Source organism: Ixodes scapularis, unplaced genomic scaffold, assembly GCF_016920785.2.
Source record: "Ixodes scapularis isolate PalLabHiFi unplaced genomic scaffold, ASM1692078v2 PGA_scaffold7__128_contigs__length_106722199, whole genome shotgun sequence".
In the NCBI taxonomy this organism is placed as follows: Eukaryota; Metazoa; Arthropoda; class Arachnida; order Ixodida; family Ixodidae; genus Ixodes; species Ixodes scapularis.
Genome location: NW_024609882.1, coordinates 71,727,459 through 71,734,206, shown reverse-complemented (window position 1 = coordinate 71,734,206; position 6,748 = coordinate 71,727,459). Strand labels below are relative to the sequence as shown.

General features: G+C 44.2%; 1 pseudogene; it reads left to right on the top strand.

Annotated features, from left to right (window-relative positions):
- Positions 1 to 2,519: 2,519 nt before the first annotated feature.
- On the top strand, positions 2,520 to 4,564 carry LOC120849033 (annotated as a pseudogene).
- The last annotated feature ends 2,184 nt before the right edge of the window (positions 4,565 to 6,748 follow it).

The window sequence follows — 6,748 nt, the reverse complement described above, 5'->3', positions numbered from 1 at the left end:
ACGCGTGCTCGCGCATGGAAAGTGCATTGGAAAACCACAGGCTAGCGCTCGCGTTGTTGTTGTCAGCGTTGAAAATAAGAGCAAGCCAGGAACCGAAAACCGACGCGCTTGCGCCGCAAGCTTTGACAGCGTTGCTGATTAAGTATGACAGGGGGTATTCGCAAATCCAGCCCGCGGCTCGCCATCTCGCGGACAAAGAAATAACGTGTCGAATGGGGACGGCGGCGGAGACGGTGGCAGCGGTTGTCGGCCTTGGTGGTGCTGTTCTGGTCGGCGTGCTCGTGCATCCTGCAGTGTTCGTGGAAAAAGTGAGCGCGTTGTAATAGGAATTCGTGAGGGCCGCTTCGCAACAGCGTTCCACAAAGTGACCGGAATGTCGGATTTCATCATTAACTTTTCGCACATCGCCTAAGCTGTGGATTTCAGGTCCTTCTGTCGCCAGCACGATTTGTGCTCAACCTGACGGGAAAAAGCTCCCTCCAGTAGTGCAAACATCTTTTGTGCGATCTACAAAAAGCTTATCATTTTCAGAAAGTAGGATAGAACTGCTGGGCGCAACGGTGTATCGAGCGATATACATCCGTTATGGGTTCGCACCGTATACACAAAAAGGCCGCGACGAGTTACATGTCAGTTTTGTTACAAGCACTTCTAAAAGACAGAATACGCGTATCTGCTTTCAGTTAGTTACAAAGGCAAATAAAGAAATGCTTTTAGCTTTTTTGAGCGCGTCGGTGTGCCCATCATGAGGTGTGTTTAGAACAGGCAGCTTTGGTGAGGCGGGTCTCGACGATGCGATAATCATGGTACACAGGTGTAGCATACTCTATATTTTAATATTTATTTTGACAGAGCAATAAATAAAAACTCCACACTTTACGATGGTATTATTACGCAGTTCTTGTATAGCTTTACTTCAGGCTACCGTAAACACAGCAACGCTTCTCGCGCGCTGAAAATTATGCTTTTAAAGGTGCAGCGCGAGACTTCGTTCGCAATGCCTCAACGTACGGTAGCCTACGGCTACGCTATGCTAAAACTCCCTATTAGTAATAATGGCACTGATTGACCACGCTTTGCATTGCCCTATAACTGCAACGGTGTGCAGTGAGTTGTGACCCTCTAACTAAAGACGTCAATAATGTGAACCCTGCTCTACCGGACCTTGGCAGTCTCCATGTCGGATTCACGTTTTAGAGCAGTGTTGGCCCGGCACGCACAGCGCAAACACCATAATATTCTCACCGCGCAGAAAACTATTTTTGCCCCCAACAAAGATGTGACCGGCGCCTGAAATATGCTCGCCTTCCACAGAGTCACAAGTTCTATGACGCTTTCCCAACATCTAAAAAACAACATGCTGGTTCTCCTAACGTACGCCAACATCTCCGTATCCTGTGACACGCTTCCGTCCTGATCATTTCGCTTTTGCAGCCAAATAAATTAATTTATGCACAATGACCAGCATCAGCGAGCAGGCGCACGGAAAATGTATGCCCGTACCTTCCGCCTCCTTTGAATTACCGCCCCGCCATCTATAAGGATTTTCACCAGAATGCAACTCTTGAATTTTCACAACGTAAACTTCACCACCACAAAACATCATTTGTGAAAGTTCGAGTTACACGTAGTTATCAATTTTTCCAGTCAATGTTAAAGCACACCCCTACATTCGTAACAACCTCTAGATACTGATAGTATAAAGTTCACTTACATTTCTTTCGTCAATCATTCGATATATATCATTTTGTTGTTTAAAACATGAACTGCCGTTTGCGTCCCAGGCGATTTGCTCTCGCACCGTCTTTACAAGCATGTGGAGCTAGCTTATGTAATCCGTGCTAGAAAGCATACATGCTACACGGAAAATAAAGTAGGATATTTAACGAGGGCCTTCAGCTGTACAATATTACTTCTTGGAGGAAACAGGCTGGTTTGCAAGAATGCTTAAAAGATTTTAACAGGTCTCGCACTCCCTCGTTTTTTTTTGTTTTTATTTGGCGTTTAGCTGGAAAATTGGTGGTTAAAGGTTTAATCTACATTTCAAGGAGCAGCGTTGAGGCGGCCTTTGTTCATTCTTTTTATTAACCGGCAGCTCTCTGAAACGTCAAAGACTGGAGCACCACCTGGTGGCGTTTGCCATAGAAAAGGTCTGTAGGGCAGTGGGCAATCGTTGCAGGTGATACCACGGCTTCGCTGTCAAACCACCTTCACATTGTGGATTCCATCCCCCACGTTTTATATGTCAGCATATCTATGCTGATAATAGATCTACATTATTATAAGCACACTTGCTGGGACTTTAGTTTTGGTAGAATTTATGCGCTCCTATCGCTTTTATGTCTGTGTATTCAGAAAAAGAAAGACGACACCGCTTAATCCGTCAAAGAAACAAAAAAATTTCAGTTCTGTCCCAAGGAAGAATTTGGATTAGAAATAAAAATCGAGACCTTTATTCATAACAAAACGCTGCTTATCTAACTTAGCTCGACAACACGGCCTCGGTAACCTTGACCAGAATGGCAGCACAAAATTCGGGGGAGCTGGGCCAGGTCACGCGGCCACCGAGAAGTACAGACGTGAAGGAAGAAGGTGGGTGTCGTGCGCAAACATTTACGCTCGCGAACGGACGTGCATCGCCGCCCTGGCGGTTGAACAACTGCCTTGTTCAAGACGGCGCCCGTGGGACCGCTGCCTTAAGCTATATATGATAGGTTCATTCTTGAAAAGTCATAATTTCATTATCCGAATTACGCGTATAACTTATTTTCTGAAAAAAGAGTTACTATACTCATACCACATATTAACAACTACTGGACGTGTCGAGTATTTTGTAAGCTTATTATGGCTCTGCAGCAAACAAGAATGCGTCAGCCTCCGATGCAAACGGCGAAAAACAAAAATTACGAAGCAATGCGTGTGAACAAAATGAAGCAAGCAAACGGTTTCTCAAGCTTGTGACATAAAAAAGGGTGCCTTTTCGTGTTTGTTTTTACTTTATATACCCAGTGCCTAATAGGTGTCATACTCTAATAGCTTGAACCCATGTTTCGCCCGAGGGGAACACGACATAGCATTTAGTTTGCTGGAAAGTAGAATGTATAAAGGCTGCTTTACACATTTGCATTTTTGGGTTATTGACTACGTTCGCTTAAAACGTCATAACACGCTGTCATATTTTTAATTGTATAGTCCTGAAACGCCTCCTGTGTGCGCAAATTTGAGGTACTATTTTATTCACCGTGTGTTGGGCATAATTATGACTAGAGACCGGATTTTAGGCAAATGCCTATTTTTTTTCCTTGCGTTCCTATTGCCCCATTTCGATAAATGAGCACGAATTGGAGGTCAAGGATGGCTTTTATGGTGGTTTTATAGTGCCTATAAATGCCTATTTTGGGTGTTGGTGCCTAAACTCCGATAAATGCCTATAAATGCCTTTTTTCTCAAATTGGCGCTTAAATCAGCACTATGTAGCGTCAAGTTTCGCTTTCGAGTGCAATTTGATACCTTTATTCATTCTACCGTGGAATATTTACTGTTCTGAATTCTATGGGTTTGAACCTGGTCCTCTTTTTAACACTCCCCCCCCCCTCCCCCCCTCCCTTTGCGCCGGTGCAACCGGAGCGGCGGCTTCTGCATGCATGCTTTACGGGTGGCTTTCCCGCAGGACTTGGCGTTGGACGCACAACTCTACTCCCCAGGGGAACTATGATACCGTCAGGGGCAAAGAAAGTGATGGGGAAAAATTACGCCCACCTCCCCTCGCGGGAGCCCTGGTGTGATGCAGGTTCTATTGGTGTTTCCGTTGGGTTGATTCTCTAAAGGAACCGTCGCATCAAGCTATCGTCGAGTACTGCGAGAGAGTCAACGAGCTTATAGGTTCAGCCAAGGCCGTGTTCCTGAAGGCACCCTCTCGCGTGCGCGTTTTCAAGGAGATGCTGCCTGATGTGCCCCTTCCGCCAGAACCCGTCGTCACACGATGGGGAACGTGGCTAGGAGCTGTTGAGTACTACAACTGCTACTTTTCGGACATCAAGGCCGTGATCAACGGCCTTCCAGTTGACGAGAGTGTTGCAGTCACAAAGGGCTCAAGCTGTCCTCTCTGTGAATAGCCTTCCAGGAGACCTCGCGTACCTTTGCGCCAACTTCACGTTCTTAGCGGATTCTATCAAAAAACTTGAAAGTGCGGGAGAAACTCTTGTTACGAACGTTGCGCTAATTCTCCACGCACAGGAAAGAATCGCTACCGTTCCCGAAGGACCCGTCGCCGAAAAGGCACGTGCGAAGCTGCAATCGGTCGTGGACAAAAACAAGGGGTTTTCTGTCCTTAAAGAAGCTTCAGAAGTCCTTGCTGGTGAGCATCCACTGTAGGATCCCAGTGTCAAATAACCCATCGAATCTTCCCAAGTATAAGTACGCACCAATCACATCTGTCGATGTCGAGCGTTTGTTCTCCGCGCACAAACTCATTTTCAGCGACAAGAGGCACACTTTTGAGCCCGGAAATCTGGAGATGCTGGTAGTTACCTATTGTTTCTATAATTTTCATAGCGATTCTTAAACTAGGTTCCGCGTTCTGTCCAAACACAATTCTTAATATTTATATTTCGAATGAGCGTATGTGTATTTGGCAGTGTTGAAAGGTCTTGCCTGTATAATTAAGGTACCTGTAAAAAATTGCTAAAGTTTGTACATAAGTTCTCACGTAACAACATGTCAATTTCTTAACAAACCTTGTCTATCTTGCATTTATTATTATCTTGCTTCATTGTAATTTAATTGCGTCAGGCAGACATAACTTTGCGCTCTTATAAATCAGTATTACCATATTTCAAGTATTGCCTCTCCTGCCTGTTTCACAATATGCGACGCTTGAGTGACTTTCGCATCTGAACATGTACGTAAGCATTGCGCTTATGAAATTAAGCCAATTGATCGCCATTAGCCCAGAGGTATTACGGGGCAATTCCACGTCTAATGTCAATGTATAGAACTTGTTATGAGAGAAAAATAAAGAAGTGAATTGAATTGAATTGAACTGTTACTGCCATTGTGGCCTCATAGCAATGACATTTTTGGATTTCCTGCCGTGCTTACAGTTTGCCCACGTCTTCACTTGAAATTATTAGCATTTATCTAAAAATTTATTGCGCCTATTTTATTATTTTTAGTGCCGAAAACGTTGTTTTTGCCGCGTATTTTTGGCGCCTAAAACGTGCTTTTTTAGTGCCTAAAAATCCGGCCTCTAATTATGACAATGTAGTAAGCGACCGCTTCGCATAAAGCATGCGCACATTTTATTTTCAAAAACTGCAAAACCTTCAGTCCAAGTAGTATACGAACATCGACATGTTCCAGGGGAACCTGCGTGATGGCGCCATTATGCCCCCGAACCCTGTCGTATGCGGTTCGAAGTGCTTCAGTAACTCACTGGATAACCTTCTAAGGCAAATGTGCAAACCAAACTTTAATTAGCCTACTTTTATTGCTGTGCAAAATACTTCAGTACCGAACATTCACTGTTTTCATTTGGTTTTTGAGTTACACAAGTGAAATTAAGGAAATGGCTTACTGTAAAAAATGATAACTCTATTATATATTTTGTCAAGAGAACTGAGTGTAAATTATGTATTGCTATTTCAGCTGTTTATAAAAATTCTTAGATTATTGTACACTCTTAAAATTATAATGTTTTTCGTCAAGTGTAAGAGCCCTCGTTTCATTTACCGAGTATGCGATATAGAACAATATGATGCCATACTGATTCGGAAGCATGGCAGGGAGCAAAACTTTGAGCTGATATACTCCTTTGTTCTCGGTGACTCGGAAAACCTGAGACTAGTCCTCCCGTTATCCCGAGCTACGCAACAAAGGGCCCTTTAACACCAAATACCGTTAAAGTTGATATAATTTGAGACTGTTCAACAATAACACCGAAAAAAAAAAACACGACTAAGCCTTGTTTCTTTTTTTTTAAATTTAAGTTACGGCTTGCGACAACTTGAACAGAGGGAACTAACGAGCCTCAATGTTGTCAGCATTATTCAGGAAGCTGCTACCAAAACAAACTCGTCCACCGATATTTTGTTACTATTCCCTGTAATTGTGCTCCTCGCATTGCTCGAAGCACGTGTGTATTTCGTTCCCCATTTGTTTAAAAAGAGTCCCGTTGCGGCAAACACTGCCCAAACCAATTAGTTAGAGTATCTTCCAGCCCCATTCGAAGCTACAAAACAGGGGTTGGCCGTCGCTAAGAGGGGCGGGCGCGAACAAACAAAAACCCAACTACTGACTCTCAAACACGTTAAGGAAACAATAAAAATACAGGAAAAAATAACGAGTCTCAGACATGACGGAAGTCCGAACAAAGCAGCAATGTGTGTGCTCCACGCGTCCGGTAATTCCATTAGCGAGCATGCACGCTGGAAAAGCTGGTACCCGCGACGTGCGTGGTGAAGCCGACGGATCCGCTCCCTCAGCTCTTGAATAATTATTTATGAGATCGCTGGGCAGAAGCTGTCGCGAGGAACTCTCAGGGGCCCGGATGCTCCGGACTCAAAAGAAAAAAAAAATGTGAAAATAAAATATGCCAGGAAAAAAAGGGAAGGATGTGATCTATTGTTCCCAAGTGCAAACATGTCTGGGCGCGCTTGTGTCTGGTAGGCGCCAGCTGTGTTCGTCGGAAGTTCAGCCGGGTTAACGTCCCGAAAACAAAAAAGTATAAACTGCTTGAGGGCGATATTAA